The sequence below is a fragment of the Mus pahari genome, chromosome 6, assembly GCF_900095145.1.
Source record: "Mus pahari chromosome 6, PAHARI_EIJ_v1.1, whole genome shotgun sequence".
Lineage (NCBI taxonomy): Eukaryota > Metazoa > Chordata > Mammalia > Rodentia > Muridae > Mus > Mus pahari.
Window position 1 is genome coordinate 44489125 of NC_034595.1, and position 18363 is coordinate 44507487.

Genomic DNA, 18363 nt, shown 5'->3' on the forward strand with positions numbered 1-18363 from the left:
ATTAAATAAAATAAAATAGAATAAAATTCCCCCATGGTTATGTAATAGACTATTTGAAGGATTTGCAGAAGCAAATAAAGCTATACACTAAAGCCTTTTTGTTTGTGATATAAAGGAGCTTGATTAGTATAAATTCCTGAAATGAAAATAATAGTTTTAAATATATTTATTTATTCATGTTCTCACATACTTGTAGCTGATGTAATACTGATCACTACTCTCTCCTATCTCACTTTGATTAGATTTGTGTATGATTTGCGAGTACTAGAAATACTTGCTGGGTTTATAAAGTATGCTAGAGGATTCTTGCTTTATCTATATTGTGCATGAACATATCTACCAAAACATAGAACTATTTTAGGGACAAAAGAGACATATGCATACTTCTATTCTTTATTTCTCTGCGTATAAGAGAAGGAATAGCAATATGCAAATACTTATATTATATCTTAACTAATGAGAGCAGATTGACTCCAGGAATTAAAATCACCAGAGAAATGGATTATTATTGCTTCCTAAAGGTTATTATATGGATAAGGGAATGAAATAACTCATAAGTATTACTTCATGGAGAATGAATAATTTTAACTTGATTTAACAGAAATGCTCTTGTATTTCCTTTAAAGTGTGTCTCCTGACATTTGTAGCATTTTTAAAAAATATTTTAAGTATAACTTAAAGTAAGAATTGTGCTGATTTTGCATAGGAAGCAAATGAAATTCCTGCTTTAATATTTTAAATAAAATTTTGCAGTACATTTTAAAAATAGAAAAGATCTTGATTGCTTTACACAGGAAACAGAAACTGCTATGCATTCTGTAAATTAGATGATGAAATTTCCTATTGTCTATGACAAACTATTAACCCTCAGTGAATTTATTTTATCGTATCTTGCAAGTATACAAAAATTTTAGAGTTATATTCATTGTAGAAATTTAATAAAGGGAAAAATAGATGCATAATATCTAATCACTAAAAATAAACAGATAACATTAAATATAGCCTAGAACTTTTTGAAGTACCATTCCTATACATTAAGTCAGGATCTCTTTCAAAAAATCGTGACAAAATATTATCTTATTTATTAAAACTAAAAATACGGTTGATCTTCATGTCTGGCTGTTAGAGATTGGGGCTGATGCTTTTAATCTGCATGTCCAGATGCTGAAGGTCCTTCTTCCCAATTGCTTTTTTAATCTATCAATAAATATGCCAGTGGACAATGACTTGGCATAGGGCATGACACTTAGTGTTTCATAGGTAGGAGGAAGATAGAATTGCTAGGACTGGGGAAAAAGAAGAGGACACAGTAGCAGTCGGAAATAAAACCAACCAACCATGAGACTTTTCAGGTAAGTGGCCACTGGCCACTTTCCTCATTGGGCCTGTGGTAGTAGGGGGAGTTTAGAAGTGCCCACCCTTTGGAGTAGCCAAGGCATTTTAAAATTAAGTGCCCTCTCTGTCTTTTCCCCTCCCCTCCTCTTTCCCTTCCCACTCCCCTCCTCTTTCCCCTCCCTTCCCCCTCCCCTCCCCTTGCTCTCCCTCTCTCTCTCCCCCGCTCCTTCTCCCTCTCTCTCTTTGTGTGTATGTGTGTGTGTGTGTGTGTGGGGGGGGGTGTTTTACCAAGATAGTTCCTGGGCTGTGCATGCCTGAAATTCCTAAGGAGCACAAAGTGGTGCAGCCAAAAACTTATGGCAACACCTAGCTTTCATTGTTTTCTGTCTCCTCCAGTGTTGTCATAACTCTCTGAACCAGGCCAGCAGTCCTCCCTGGCCTACCACTTAGTACATCTTTCATCAGGACGAAGTAATAATTTTAAGTGATCTCAGAGATACATACAAATGTCACAAACTTTCTAGCGGACTTTGCTAAAAATAAAATAAAAAAATAAAGAAGAAAATAATCTAATCTGTGTATGTTTATGGTCATAAAGTCAGAAAGAGGAAGAAGGGAAGAGAAGGATTCTGAATGGGGGCAGATACGGGGAGTCAGTTCTTCATGGAAAAGCCAAAATTGCATCTATCTAATCTAAATTTGAAATGTCCTTCATCCAGTATGGTGGTTAGAATAACAATGTTCTCCAAACGTTCAGATTTTTGACATCTTTGTCTTCAGCTCTTGGCACTTTTGAGTAGATTTGGCAAGTGTGTCCTCACTTGACACAGTCTGTCAGTTGCTTGGTATGAGTTAAGGTTTCAAAGGCACTCTTCTTACTTAAATTGCTTTTACTTTTACTGTTCATGACTGCAGTTAAATGGGAGCTCTCAGCAGTTCCTGCAGCTATGGCATTCACTTCCCTGTCATGAGGTACTCTTACACTCTGGACTATTAGTCTAAATAAATATTTCCTTCCTACCCTTAATTATTGTGTTTTATCACAATAGGGAGGTAATTCATGAATTGTGTTTTGCAATATGAAAGAGTTGGAACCTGTATTTGGGTTCTGAGAGGGAGCTACTGATTAAACAAACACATGATACAAGGGAAATTTATAGGTAACTTTTTATGATAGGTGCTAGGGAGCCCAGAAATGTTAAACTATATGCCAAAGAAACTGAGAACCCAGATTCAGAATCCTGTCTGTTCAGTCTCAGACTAGTTTTTCCAGGGGTTTTAACATACTTCCAAAGACCTGGACAATTTTAGGAGTGCTTCTGTTCTTTAACCCACATCAGAATGGTGAAGAACCTGGGTTCTGATGTCAGTGAAAGCCGCAGAGGTACTTGTCTGCAAGTATTCAAAGACTAAGGTAGGTAGAAATTAAGTCAGCCAGCTTTCCCCTCATGTCCTTTTATATCTGCACTGCCTCTGAAAGTATTGCTTGCTATGGGGAATAGCCTTTACCCCACAATTATCTTTCAGCAAATACATTTTAAAACCTTCCCAGAGTCATGCTTTTTGGTTGATCCCAGATAAAATCAATCTGACAACCAAATTTAACCACCACGTAATTTCTTTCTTCTTACCTAATGAGATATTTTAAACTTTATATGACTATGTATAGGAAACCCAATTGAATATGGAATTTCCTTTGTACAAAGTCATCCTTAAGTTAAGCTAACTTTCAAGAATGAGAAGAATTGGCCTGTTGACTAAGTTACAGTTTTTAGCAGCCTGCTATTGTATTACAGATGTAATAAAGCTCCTTGATAGTTTTCTGTCTTTATGCTAAAATGTAAAACCTAAAACACTATAGCAGCTGGTACAGGTAAACAAAATGATAGATTGTATTCACCATAATGATAGCTGTTCCTGGTTATATAACTTTAGCTTACATAGGGCAAGCAATAGCAACAATAACAACAACAAAGATAACAAACTTTAGGAAACACATAACACACATAAACCATTCAGTGCATACTTAGAAAAGTCATGATAACATAGGTTCTACTCTCATAATCCCATTTAAAACACAAATTTAAGAACTAAGTCTGATCTTCCTGGGAGACAAATTTAACTTCCTGAGTATTATGTTTTTGTTTTTCCATTTTTAAAGAACAATTCTATTTCAGTACAATTTTCTACTTGACTTTCTCACAGCTTGTATTTAACTTATACTTGAAAATTGAGATTTGTCAGTAACAGTTTATATTGAGATAAGATTTGAGATAACATAAAGAAATTACAATAAGAACTTCAGCCTTTGTTTCTGCAAAATGGTATATTGTGCTCTAAAAATGTTTGCGTTTTGACTGGGGAAATGGCTTGTTCCTCAATCATGAGAGCCTGAGTTTAGATCCCCAGTACCTGGTAAAATATGAATACTGTATTAGCACAGGTAATACCAGTGCTAGGGAAGAGGCAAGAAGTATCCCTGGGGATTTCTGGACAGACCACCTTGTTAAATCAGTGGGCTTCAGACTCAATGACCGTGCTTGTTTCAGAAACATAAAGAGAAAGCCAGCTTGATGGTTCAGGGGAAGGAACTAACAACTCATGCGGATGATCTGAGGTTGATCCTCCAGATCCATATCTATATGGAAGAAGGAAAGTAACTCCTATACGTGTATCTCTGAGCTCTAGGCTTTGGTTCTCTGTCTCTGTCTCTGTCTCTCTGTCTCTGTCTCTGTCTCTCTCTCTCTCTCTCTCTCTCTGTGTGTGTGTGTGTGCATGTGTGTGTGTGTGTGTGTGTGTGTGTGTGTGTGTACATGTGCATACGAAGGCAAAAAATAAATTTTTAAAAATATAGACATTAATGGGCTAGGGACCTAGCACAATAGTTAAAAGCACTGGTTGCTCTTCCAGAGGTCCTGAGTTCAATTTCAAGCAACCAGATGGTAGTTAAAAAAACATCTACATAATAGGATCTGACACCCTCCCTCTTCTGTCATGCAGGCATACATACAAATAGAGCACTCATGTGTGTAAATAAATAAATAAATCTTTAATAATACATAGTAATTAAAATGTGGCACACTTATCCAGTACATTATTATTATGCTGGTAAAACAAAGGAAACAATAAAACTTTGTAAGTGAGTGGTTGGGGCTAGAAACTGTCATGAAAATGAAGTAACCTAGACCCCACAAGCCAAGTATTGTTTGTTTTCTCTTACTTGCAAATGTTAGCTTCTACATTTTCAATATGTATCCTAGAATCTGAATAACTTCAGATGTTAGGTACTTAGCAAAGAAGCAGGAAAGAGGAGATGATCATCCAAGGAAAAGGAAATAGAATATAGTATTATAGAAACACAAAGCATGAACTAGAATCAGAAAATTGCACGGGTAGGAAAGATAGGAAGGGTATTACAGCGAAAGACAACTAACACTAAAGGCCCTTTAGAAACCATATGGAAGTCCACTTTTACAAAAGCATCCATATATGTGAATTTCAATTTAGTCACAAGATAATGGAGAAGTCGGGTCCTGAACTAGACATCTTATGCCACCAAGTAAAAGCGCCAATATTGAGTAATTAGCCAAAACCCTCAAACAGCAAAGACTACGTTAATGTTTACTTTCCATAAATTAATGTTAAGGTCCTCATGCCGAGGACCACCACATTACATATGTCCTTGAACCCTGAGAAGTTCAGCTGTTGCTTAGCCAGAAGTTTAACTCCTACTGACCACTGCTCTTGTGGATGGAAGGTACTCTGCACACTACTAAAGGAGAAATGTAATCAATATCATGAGCTTCGAATGTTGTGACCCACAACAGTGACCTACCTGAAACGTATTCTACTGAAGTAGTGGCACACATGTTATGAGGATAGCCAATGTTTTTTTTATTGGATTTGTTAATCCCTTTTAATAGACGGAACCCATTCCTAACAGAGCTAAATTGTCCAACAATCTGACTTTACAAGCTCTTCAGCTTAGGGGAAACCCTTCTGAAGTTCATTAAAGGAACATAAAATCTGCTGAAGGAACATAAAATCACTTCTAATGTTGCTATGCCCATATACTAGTGGATTGCTCAACTATAATTAGAGAAGCTTAGTCTTTCAGTAGGTAAGAAATAACATACAGACTGACAACTCCACACTGTGTAGAGTAAGAGACTTTGGAGGACTCATTGTTAAATGTTCACCAACTCCTTCCCCCAACACACACACACACACACACACACACACACACACACACACACACACACACTCAAGTCCCAAGAAGCCTTGTAGAAAATGAGACAGAAAGATTCTATGAGGATAAGGTTGTGACTAATTCCAAGGAAACGGTGTTGTCTAGATCTGCACACTTTTCAAGCACTGAGGAGGAAGATATGGATAATAGGTCCCATTCCTAAGTGACATGCTGTCTGAAATTGATAAACATTGGAAAAGGAAAAAATCAGTTTTCTGATGGAGGCTCACTAGTATGTCAACCACTTTCCAGGGAAGACCCTAGCCTCAAGATTTATTGGTGGATAAAATGAATTCTGTGGGTATTGTTTTGCTTTGTGGTTTTCATGGGCTTCATTTCATTTGTTTTATCTCATTTTCATTTTTTTCTTTGTTTTAATTCTTAATTTTAGGGTTTTTTTGGGGGGGTTGTTTCTGTGTGGTAAGGGCATAAAGTTTGGTAGAGGAGGATTTGGGAGTAATTGGCAGAGAACAAAAAGTAATCAAATTGCATGTATGTGTGTTCCACTATATTCATAGTAGCCCTATTTATAATAGCCAGAAGGTGCAAACAACCGAGATGACCCCCAAGGGAAGAATGGATACAGAAAATGTGGTTCATTTACACAATGGAATATTTTAAAAAGTGATGACTTCATGAATTTTTCAGGAAAATGAATAGTACTTACTGATAAGTGAATATTAGCCCAAATGCTTAGAATATGCATAATACAATTCACAGACCATATGAAACTTACCAAGGAAGAACAAAGTGTGCATTCTTTAATCCTACTTAGAAGGGGAACAAAATAATCGTGGGAGGTAGAGGGAGGGACCCTAGAGAGAAAGAGGAAGGGGAAGGCAAATAGTTGAGCAGGATCAGGTACAAGAAGAAACAGGAGTCCAGAGGTCCAGGAGAATAAATATAAATATGTAGCAGTTGGGAGTGGGAAAAGAGATACCCAACAGAATGGAGATAGAACCTGAAGTGACCACTTCCAGTAGATAGGCATGACCCCAGTTGAAGGATGGGGCTATCCAGCCATCTCAAAAATTTTAACCTAGAACTGTACTTTTCTAAAGAAAATATGGGGACAGAAAATAAAGCAGAGCCTGAAGGAAAGGCCATGCAGAAACTGCCCTACCTCTGGATCCATCCTATCTGCAGACACAAAACCCTGAAACTATTGCCTAGTATGGCTGTCCTCTGAATGGCTCCACCAGCATCTGACTAACACAGATGCAGATACTCACAGCCAACCATTGGACTGAGCCCTGGGATTCCAATGAATATTTAGGCAATGGGCTGAAGGAGCTATGCAAACCCATAGGAAGAACAACAATATCAACTAACTGGACCCCTCAGAACTATTAGGGACTAAACTACCAACCAATGAATATGCATGGATGGGGCCATGGCTCCTACTACATATGTAGCAGAGGATAGTCTTAACTGGCATCAATGAGATGGGAGGTTCTTGGTCCTGTGGAGGAATGTGGTGCCAGTATATAAGGGATGCTAGAGGGCTGAGTCAGGAGTTGGTGGGTGGGTGGAAGAGCACCCTTTTTGAGGCAAAGAGGAAGGGAGATGGGATGTGAGTTTTGTGGAGCAGAGACCAGAAAGGGGGACAATATTTGAAATGCAAATAGATAAAATAACCAAGTAATAAAAAAATAAAATATAACCAAGTTATAAAAAATAAAATAAAAAAATAAAAAAATAAAATATAAGGTAGAAATACCTGTGAGTTTGACCACAAGCCTCTAAATGCACACACATGCACATACTCATATGCACAATATTTGTTGTATCTCAAATATTTTTTGTCAAATATAAGCTTATTTTCTTAATGATTTGAACTTCTGTCATAATATGAAATGTCTCCTAAGTATAATCCTAATAATCAACTGGCAGGCATTAACACTTCATAAAATATCGAGCTATTTTATTGGTATAAACATCTGTTAAGATATTTGATTAGATTATATAGGAAAAAATGTATAGTTTTAAATTTTTCCATGTAAAAAATTAATGAGACTGCCTCACAGTGTTCACTGGAGTGGGTGTGGCAATCCCCCATAATGTTATATATTTATGAAGAATCCAAAAGTATGACTAGAAAGATAACAAAATGAGAATAATAGAATAAAAGGAGCAGCATTGGAAGGGAAGAGAAATCACCAATTATAGTTGGTAAATCAAACTGCTCCTTCCAGTTAACATTCTTTCAAATACTCATGCAGTCTCATTTGAATAACTCAAACATTAATTCCTTCTCTGCTCCAAGAGATTTTTTTTTCTTAGTCCTCCAATACAGAGCCATTCCAGACTGCTGTTCATTTGATATTATGCAGATTGCCAGGTTCACAAAAGGGTATCTGTTTGTGTTGAAATCTCTACAAACCTCACTATGACTTCCTCTGAATTTGTTTTTATATTGTATTTTAAGTGAATTATATTCATACTGTCAAAAGTGAACAGAATGTTTAGCATACCAGTTCCTTAGGTATGCCCAACACTGGCTCCTACTGCTTAATACCATAGTTTTGCCCTTTTAAAAAGCTTATTCATACATTGTGCATTCCTTGGTTTGGACCTGATCCAATCTAGAAAATCATTTATCTTATTTCCATTTTTTCTCAGCAAGTGCAGAAATAAAATTGCACTTTTTTTGTATTTTAATATTCTTAATAAAAAATATAGTTTGCATATCAACAAGATATATCAGTTTAGAGTTCCAAAAAATGAAAAAATCTATCCCTTTTCTTCCCTAAACATGCATTTATAGGCTTCATGTGTCCACGCATTGTGAATATTTGAAGTCTTAACTCTGTAGGAGCATACAGTATGACAGTATTAGTGTAATAAGGTCTTTTAAATTTTAATAAAATTAATTATTATGCTCTTTATTCAAATACGGATAGGGGATTTAAAACCAGACATATACAGAAGGGAGAGGATGTTTGTACAGACAAAAGATAGCAATTTCCTAGACTGGGAGACTGGTGTGTATGAGTTGTCTCCTTCCTAACTGACAGAAGAAATGTACTCCTTCAGACATTCCTCATTATCCTCCAAAATGAAAACAAGTAATAAATCTTTATTGATTAATTCATATAGTCTAGGATACTTAAACTACAGCAACCTTCAGCATTTAACATACAGGGCACAATACTAAATTTCTTCCTTTACTAGGTATATAATTAATGTAAAGTTCACTATAGACATTCATTTGACATTTCTCTTTTCAAGTAAATACTTTATCATTGACTTAAATTTAATATTTCATACATAGTAAACATTAAAATATATACTTACTTTGCACACAATTTCCTAGCAAAACTATTGAGTTACAGAATTTAAAATGCTAAATCTATAAGACACGTCCATATCATTTAATTCTAAATGCATGACAATGTAGCATAGACCTAACACTACAAAAAAGTTCTAGCATCTATTCAGCTCTCTGGTATGCTAAAAAGATACTGAAATATATTGTACATATTGGGTTCTTTAATTCTTACACATCCTCAAATTAAGATAACATTGAATTCTTTTCCTAACAATAAAATACCCAAACCACAAAATGTTTAATATTAAGCTAGTACCTTGTATCAATGTGTTAAACAAGCTATAAAAGAGCAATGACAATTGCCACTTAATTATGTTGTTTAAAAAAATTTTGAACTAGGTGGAGTAAGCAGATAATTGTTTTAAAATTATCACAATTTTACTAATACTTTCATTTCCACTTTTAATTCCTTGCTACTATTTACATAATTTTTAAACATTCAAATTTAGTGCTGATTCATAACACTTAAAATGTACACAGGTTCATATTAATTCAGATTTCATTAAGGTTTTAAAGTAGAAATATAAAATATCTAAATTATGGTTATTGAGGTATACACTGTACATTTCCACATTATAAATGATAACTGTCAAAAATATTTTTCTTTCTTTTCTGAAAATGAGTAGTAGATATCAGTGTTGGCCATGATGATAACCAATGCTGGTTTTTTTGCCTTAGCTTAAATTATGTGAGATTCCAATTGACCAGTTTCATGACATGATACTTTATCTGACAACCAAATTTTACAAATAGGTTTATCATCTATGTAAGGTATTTGTAGTCTTAGCTGTGGTAGAAGCTCCATTCAATAGTGAGGTAAATTGTATCTTGGGTATTCTAAGTTTCTGGGCTAATATCCACTTATCAGTGAGTCCATATCATGTGTATTCTTTTGTGATTGGGTTACATCACTCAGGTTGATATCCTCTGCTACATTCTTTCCAGTAGTGACAAGTGCCAACAGGCCCCAAAAACCTGGGNNCTGTCCTGAGGCAAAAAGTTCAAGGAAACTCAGTCTCCTGGAATGGTGGCATCCTCCATGTGCTTCCCCGGAACTGCTACATTCTTTCCAGTAGTGACAAGCGCCAACAGGCCCCAAAAACCTGGGTGCTGTCCTGAGGCAAAAAGTTCAAGGTAACTCAGTCTCCTGGAATGGTGGAATCCTCCATGTGCTTCCCCGGAACTGCTACATTCTTTCCAGTAGTGACAAGTGCCAACAGGCCCCAAAAACCTGGGCGCTGTCCTGAGGCAAAAAGTTCAAGGAAACTCAGTCTCCTGGAATGGTGGCATCCTCCATGTGCTTCCCCGGAACTGCTACATTCTTTCCAGTAGTGACAAGTGCCAACAGGCCCCAAAAACCTGGGCGCTGTCCTGAGGCAAAAAGTTCAAGAAAACTCATTCTCCTGGAATGGTGGCATTTTGTATAACAAATGCTCCAATGTCCTTGCTTTAGTTGGAAAACAGATCCATGTGCTTTCCCTTAATACATAGCCATATCAGATCCTGGGTAGTCAGTCCTTGAGCTGATCCTTGGGTCTAGGCATCTAGTCACTGCCCTACGTAGGAATTTATCACTCTCTAGGAAGAAGGAAGTTTGTGATCTAAAGAGGAACCAGGGTAGATACTTAGAATGATAGGTAGCTGAGTTACACCCATACACAAGCATTACAATGGCCTAAGGGGAAGGTAGACTATAGGATCTTTGGCAACGGCATGAAACCCTTGCCCCCAGCTACTGACTTTAGGTGGAAATCCCAGTTGTTAACATTGTATGTTATCCCAGTTGGTTCCTGCCAGCCCTTCCAGGTTTGCATTCCTCTGTTTTGTGTACTTCCCTATTTTCTTCTGTATAAATAGTCTGATGCTAAATTTGACAATTCACATTCAGATACCACACTCTCTTGTGTCCCTGTCTGTTTGTCACCCCACATTCGCCAAATCCTCGCTCACCTGCAACCAGAGACCCGTTCCCCGCAGATCAGGGACCCCAGAAAAGTCCGTCTGCGGCAATCCTCCTGATGCATCCATTTGCCAAAGAAGTTCATAAATTCATTGGTTTTAATAGCTGAGTAGTATTCCATTGTGTAAATGTGTCACATTTTCTGTATCCATTCCTCTGTTGAGGGACATCTGGGTTCTTTCCAGCTTCTGGCTATTATAAATAAGGCTGCTATGAACATAGTGGAGCATGTGTCCTTATTACCAGTTGGAACATCTTCTGGGTATAAGACACATGAAACTCAAGAAGAAGGAAGACCGAAGTGTGCATACTTTGATCCTTCTTAGAATGGGGAACAAAATACCCATGTAAGGAGTTACAGAGACAAAGTTCGGAGCTGAGATGGAAGAAAGGACCATCCAGAGACTGCCCAACCCTGGGATTCATACCATAAACATCCACTAAACCCAGACACTATAGCATATACCCACAAGATTTTGCTGACGGGACCCTGATATAGCTATCTCTTATGAGGCTATGCCAGTGACTGGTAAATTCAAAAGTGCATGCTCATAGTCATCTATTGGATGGAACACAGGGCCCCCAATGAAGGAGCTAGAGAAAATACCCAAGGAGCTGAAGGGGTCTGCAACCCTATAGGAGGAACAGCAATATAAACTAACCAGTACACCCCCCCACCCCCAACCCAGAGCTCCTGTCTCTAGCTGCATATGTAGCAGAGGACATCAATTGGAAGAGAGACCCTTGGTCTTGCAAAGACTATATGCCCCAGTACAGGGCAATACCAGGGCCAGGAAGTGGGAATGAGTGGTTTGGAGAGTAGGGCAGTGGGGAGGGTATACAGGACTTTTTGAGAGGAAACTAGGAAAGGGGATAGATAGCATTTGAATTGTAAACAAAGAAAATATCTAATAAACATATAGGAAAAGTGAAGTAAATCATAGCATAGTTTTGTCTCATGAAATTTTATCTACTAAGTAAGCTTCAGTTCATGTGGTTATATTCTAATAAGCAATGAACTTTCTAAAATTTATCAAAAATATACTGCTACTGCTGGAGTTACTAAATATAAAAATTGCTAACATTTTATAATCTATAAAAAGAAACACAGAGCTCACTCACATTTACTTCAATACTTATGAAAGGGATTTAATGATAGGATTTATGTAAACTTGTGAGGAGCTCAGTGATGAATCCTTAAGACCTCTTGAAAATGTAACTCAGTCAAAGTGGCTTTTGGAAAAACAAATTAAACTAAAGAAAGCAGAAGTATTATGAACAGTAATAGGGACTTGTAGTTGTATTTCGCATAGTTTCTGAAACTATCCAATGCATGACTTACAATTTTTTTAATTAAAGCATGGTAGAATGCAGGAATTTAGTAATCTGTCTCATAATGCTCATAAGCTAGTAGCAATAAACTTTGCTAAATACTAAGTCTGAGAAAATGCTGTGTAGGCAGATGGTGACTATGAGCCTCAAGTCTCTCCCAGAGCTGCAAACAATACCATCTGCTACTCCACTGATTTCTTTTTTGTTCATTGGTATCAAATTTAATGGAGGATCACACTTTACATTCTAATTTCACATCCTGGCCACAATAGCAAGAGATTTTTTTCCCTTGTTTTATATTTGTTCAAGCTAATGAGATTTGATTCTTCCTTGAGAAATGTATTTAGGAACTTTCGTTCTTTTATTGATGATATGTTAACAAGAACTGAATTATCTTATAACTTGAAAAAAAACAAAACAAAACAAAACTCTACACCAAGTATATGAATAGCACTTTTCCAAAGTTTGTGTGTTAGACAACAAAGGGCTTTGAATATCAAAACAGGTAAGAACTAAGATTGCCCTAATTTACTACTTCCATAGTTTGTAGGACAGAGAGAAGGCAGGTTGGGACTTAGCTGACTTCCCAGTTAGAAAGTCAGACTTGTGAGTCCCCAAAAGAAGGAGGACAGAGACAGCAGGGAAATGTTCTAGATAGTCTAATGTGTTATAGTACAAAAATCATTCAGGGTATTTGCAGAAAGACTTCCTTGAGAAATCAGTAGTATGTATGAGAAACTTTGAGCCCTAGAAAAAGTCACCAATGTCCTATGAAATCATAGGACCTGGCCAATACTTGCTGAAAAATATGGAGTTTCACATTCAGTTTGGAGAGCTATCCAGTTTACAAATTGTGGTGGTTTGAGTGATAGTGGATCACATAGTCTCTTAGGGAGTGACACAGTTAGGCAAAATAAGTCACTGGGGGGGGGGTGAGATTTCAAGTGCTTAAGCCAGACCCTGTGTGGACCTGTCTTCTTGCTCCTTGCTAATCCAGCTCTAGAACTCTCAACTACATCTCCAGCACAATGCCACTGTATTTTCTACCATGCTGACAATGGACTAAACTTCTGAACTTATAATCAAGACCCAGTTAAATGCCTTCTTTTATAAGAGTTGCCATGGTCATAATGTCTCCTATGGACAGCTAAGAAACCACTGATTTCATCTACTGTAGACATGTTGCAGAATATCACATTGTTTGATGTATTGACTTTAAAATAATGTTAATTTAAATATTGAAAATATTGATATTAAGACCAAGTAGGATGGATCCATTGACTTCTTCCAAATAGTGTCAAAGATCAGAGTTCAAGTATATTCAAAGAAAGAGACTGATATTTGGCCCTCACATAGGTAAACTTCATAATGTATTATTCTAAAAGAAAACTTCACCAAAACATAATGAAGCAGGGAATTTTAATTTAATTAAAGATAATATGAATATTAAATATAAGAGATAAATACATTGTAATAGTTGGCTAACATTTATAAATTTGCTCAGAGATTTAGTAGAGAAGGGGGATTTCTTCCCCAAAATGAAAATTTCCCCAATAACAGTACTAAAACTCTCTAAATATGATGAAAGTAATTTATTATTATTATTATTATTATTATTTTCTTTATTTACATTTCAAATGCTATCCCGAAAGTTCCCTATACCCCACCCCCACCCCTACTCCCTTACCCACCCACTCCCACTACTTGGCCTAGGCCTTCCCTTGTGCTGGGGCATATAAAGTTTGCAAGACCAAGGGGCCTCTATTCCCAGTGATGGCCGATTAGGCCATCTTCTGCTACATATGCAGCTAGAGACACAAGCTCAGGGGGTACTGGTTAGTTCATATTGTTGTTCCACCTATAGGGTTGCAGCCCCCTTCAGCTCCTTGGGTACTTTCTCTAGCTCCTCCATTGGGGACCCTGTGTTCCATCCAATAGCTGGCTGTGAGCATCCACTTTGGTGTTTGCCAGGCACTGGCATAGCCTCACAAGAGGCCGCAATATCAAGGTCCCTTCATCAGAATCTTGCTGGCATGAGCATTAGTATCTGGGTTTGGTGACTGATGATGGGATGGATTCCCGAATGGGGTAGTCTCTGGATAGTCTATACTTTCATCTTAGCTCTAAATTTTGACTCTGTACCTATATCCTTTCATGAGTATTTTGTTCCTTATTCTAAGGAGGAATGAAGTATCCACACAATGGTCATCCTTCTTGGTGATGAAAGTAATTTTTGATGCTCTGAAAATCAATTATGGGTGACTGGGTAAATGGTGTGAAGGTGTATCTCTGTCATTCCTTATGTACCTAAGGCATTCTCTGCTTAGCTTTAATAAAAATCTGATGACTAAGTAGCTGGGCAGAAAGTGAAAGCCTGGACTCCCTAAGAGGGCAAAAGGAACTCGGGGAAGAAGAAAGAGGAAAGCCTTTCTGTAGGTAAGTGAGAGGAGACCGAAATGGCTACTTGCCTGTAAGGTATAGCTTGCTACATGGCTAGATGGGGCAAGGTAGTCAAATTAGATGAGCTACTTGAGAATCTGCTCAGCTAAAACCTAAACTTTGAAATATTAAAAGGTATCTTCGTGGTTATTTGAGTAAATGTCTGGTTAAAGAATAACTTCTGCTGTAATAATTTTCAGCATTAATTAATATAAATAGAATATTAATAATCATTTTACAAATAACAGCACTGAATTTATATCCTTGGTGGATATGGCACTCATGCATTACAAGTATGGTAGGCAATGAGGTCCCATATAGGCTTAGATCACAAAGACTAGCACTTTCTACATAAATACTGAATGGTGGTCACAAATCAGAGACACTAAAAGATACTCCTTTATCTGTTTCAATTGATGACTACAAATTATGCCATATGATAGGTTCATCATTTTTATGAGTATTTTATAAACTGGTTGTTGGAGTATGTTTAATAAAAATCAAGTATGTTAACAACAACAAAAAAAAGAACTGGAATCAAGAAGGGAAGGGACAGAAAAAGAATTATAAATTCTCTTCAAATAACAACTAGTGTATATTCACTAATAGAATGAAGAATGCTTATATATACAGCCAAAAGGCTCATATTATAAATGCCAAAATAAGTAGTACAAAGGATACTCCGAGACATGTTACATTTCACTATTTAAGATTATAAAAAGCTGCAATCTTCAGAAAGAAAATTTAAAATGGATCATGTAATTCAAGGTAAAACTGATTACACTAGCATAAGACTGTTTAGTAGAATTGAGGAGGCCAGAACTGAGATCATGGCATTCAAAATGCAAATCTGAAAGCTATCCAGGCTTTCTGTATTTAAGCAACTGTCCTTCAAAAATGAAGGTAAAACATAGGTTCAAAATAATAAGGAGTGTAGGGTATCAATTACAACCATACATTTTTATTAGAACTAATGAAATGTATCTTCGAGAATGAAATACTGTAATAGCATATATTCCTTAAATGCTCTCAAAAAAGTAGTCACTATACTTTTATTTCTTTTCTTTACTCCATTAATTAAAAAAAATACACTGTAACTGTCCAGGATATTACAAACCTCTAGGAATCAAGATATTAAATTGGAAAAAATTCAATATTTCACTAGAAATACTAGTTTTCTAATATTAAAATATTATCAAAAATACTTATCTATAATAAGTTGTGACCTCATGAAACTGAAAAGCTTCTGTAAGGCAAAGGACACCGTCAATAGAACAAAACAACAGCTTACAGAATGGGAACATGTTTTCACCAACTCTACATCTGGCAGAGGGCTAATATCAAAAATATATAAAGAATTCAAGAAACTAGACATCACCAAATCATTTAATCTAATCAAAAATGGAGTAAGAAGTCAACAGAAAATTCTTACTAGAGAAGTCTCAAATGGTCAACAGCACTTAAAGAAATAGTCATCATCCTTAGCCAATGGGAAAATGTGAATTTAAATGACTGAGATTCCATTTTAAACCTGTCAGAATGTCTAAGATCAAAAACACAAGTGAAATCTCATGCTAGCAAGGATGTGGAACAAGGGAAACAGTTCTTCACTGCTGGTAGGAGTGTAAACTTGTACAGCCAGTTTGGAAACCAGTATGACAGTTTCTCATAAAACTTGAAATCAATCTACATGAAGATCCACCTATACCACTCCTGGGCATATTCCCAACTGATGCTACATCCTGCGACAAGGAAACTAGCTCAGTGGTGTTTATAGCAGCTTTTTTATTCTATTTCTTATTTTTGCGGAAAGAAATGCCAGTAGTAGGATAAGGGAGAAGGTCATGCTTTGAATGTAGTCAAGCCACATAGGCTAAAGTGGAAGCATCATTACAAAGTAAATTATTTGAATTTTAATCTAAAATAATACATTGAGAAAAGCATATTCATTATTTCTATTTAAGATTTTCTTAAAGTTCAATGAAGATAAAATTCAAAATAAAACTAAAGCCAGGAGCTTGAAAAGAGAACTGTGAAATTCTATTAAAAAAATGACATGGCTTACAGGCAAAAATCCTGTGGGATACACTGTTAAACCCAGAAAAGTCCATTTCAACATGCTAGTAGGAAAGACCTAGAATGCTATTTACTAAAGTTTTAAATTAACAAAATATTAATGTTAAAAAAAACAAGGAATGAATACAAAAGTAACATTTGTTCATTGATGCCTGCAAAACTCTTTTCAGAAAAACTAAGGGAAATCAAAGCAAATGAGGACACCTTTCATGTTTATGAAAAGACAATTCACTACAGATTGATTTACAAGCTCAATACAATCTATGTCAGAATCTCCACAGAAATTGTATTTAATTTGACAAGTTGAGTTCAAAATTTGTATTAAAATAAAGTGGGTCAATGACAGACAAAATAATTGAGTAAGAAAAGAAGAAAGTTGGAAAAGTTGAACCATGTAGAATTTCAAAATTTGCCACAAAGATATAAATTATAAATTGTGCAACTGGTATAAATCTCATGTACAAATCAGTGGAACAGAACTGATGGTGTGGAATAAAAGTTTAAATTTATATGTTACAGATTTTTTGTAAAGGAATCAAGGCAATTTAATTTGGACAAAAATATCTCAACAAACATTTTGGCTTTTAATTATATGTTCATACATATAAAATACATTTATACATATTTTGTGTCCAAACATTAAAGAAAAGTCAACTATCCTGGGCCTTTGGAAGCTCTCAGAGATTGAGCTACTAAACAAAGAACATATAGGACTGGAAAGAGACCCCTTCTCATATGTAGCAGAAGTGCTGTCAGTCTCCATGTGGACCCCCCCTCCCCAACAACTGGAGGAGACTCTCTATAAAGCTGTAGCCTGACTGTGATATCTGCTCCCCAACAGGGTTGCTTGTCTGGCCTCTGTGGGGAGAAGATGCACTTAATCTGACAGAGACCTGATATGACAGGCCAGGGTTAGGGGTGAATAGTCTTTCAGAGGAGAAAGGGAGAGGGGATGGTGAGAGGTTCTCTATGAGAGGATGACCAGGAAGAGGGACAGCATTTGGGCTGTAAATATATATATTTTAAAATGGAATGTATTTAAGGCCAAACATAACTGTGTGATAATATATTGGATATCTTTTTAAATTGTTTAAGCAGAAAATAAAACAATAAATCCTGATAGAATGACAAACCAGACCCTGTAATTGCTGTAATCAAAAGATAAACAAGAATAAAATTGGTACATATGTACAGACCTAGAATTCTTTGTCTTTACCATTGAAAACATATACAGCTGTAGCAGAGGATGGCCTAGTCGGTCATCAATGGGAGGAGAGGCCTTGGTCCTGTGAAGTTTCTATACCACAGTATAGGGGACTGCCAGGGCCAGGAAGTGGGAGAGGGTTGGTTGGAGATTAGGGAAAAGGTATAAGGGATAGGGGATTTTCAGAGGGGAAACTAGGAAATGGGCTAACATTTGAAATTTAAATAAAGAAAATATCTAATTAAAAAAAATCCAGTGAGATACCTATTAGTAATCTCGCGTGGAGAACAATAAAAAAAAGAGAAAAAGAAAATATATGTGGCAAGTGTCTGAAAAAATACTCTGACATTTTTTTATTTATTATTATTTTCTTTATTTACATTTCAAATGCTATCCTGAAAGTTCCCTATACCCCCCCCCCTCCTCCCCTGCTCCCC

At 36.4% G+C, this 18363-nt stretch overlaps 1 long non-coding RNA gene across 1 annotated transcript in view; it reads left to right on the forward strand.

Moving 5' to 3' along the window:
• The first annotated feature begins 2568 nt into the window (after nt 1-2568).
• The window catches only part of LOC115064245, a 163540-nt gene continuing 147745 nt past the window's right edge, over nt 2569-18363 (forward strand). Inside the window, exon 1 of the long non-coding RNA XR_003844077.1 lies at nt 2569-2749. This is a non-coding gene — a long non-coding RNA (uncharacterized LOC115064245). The remainder of the gene's footprint in view (nt 2750-18363) is intronic.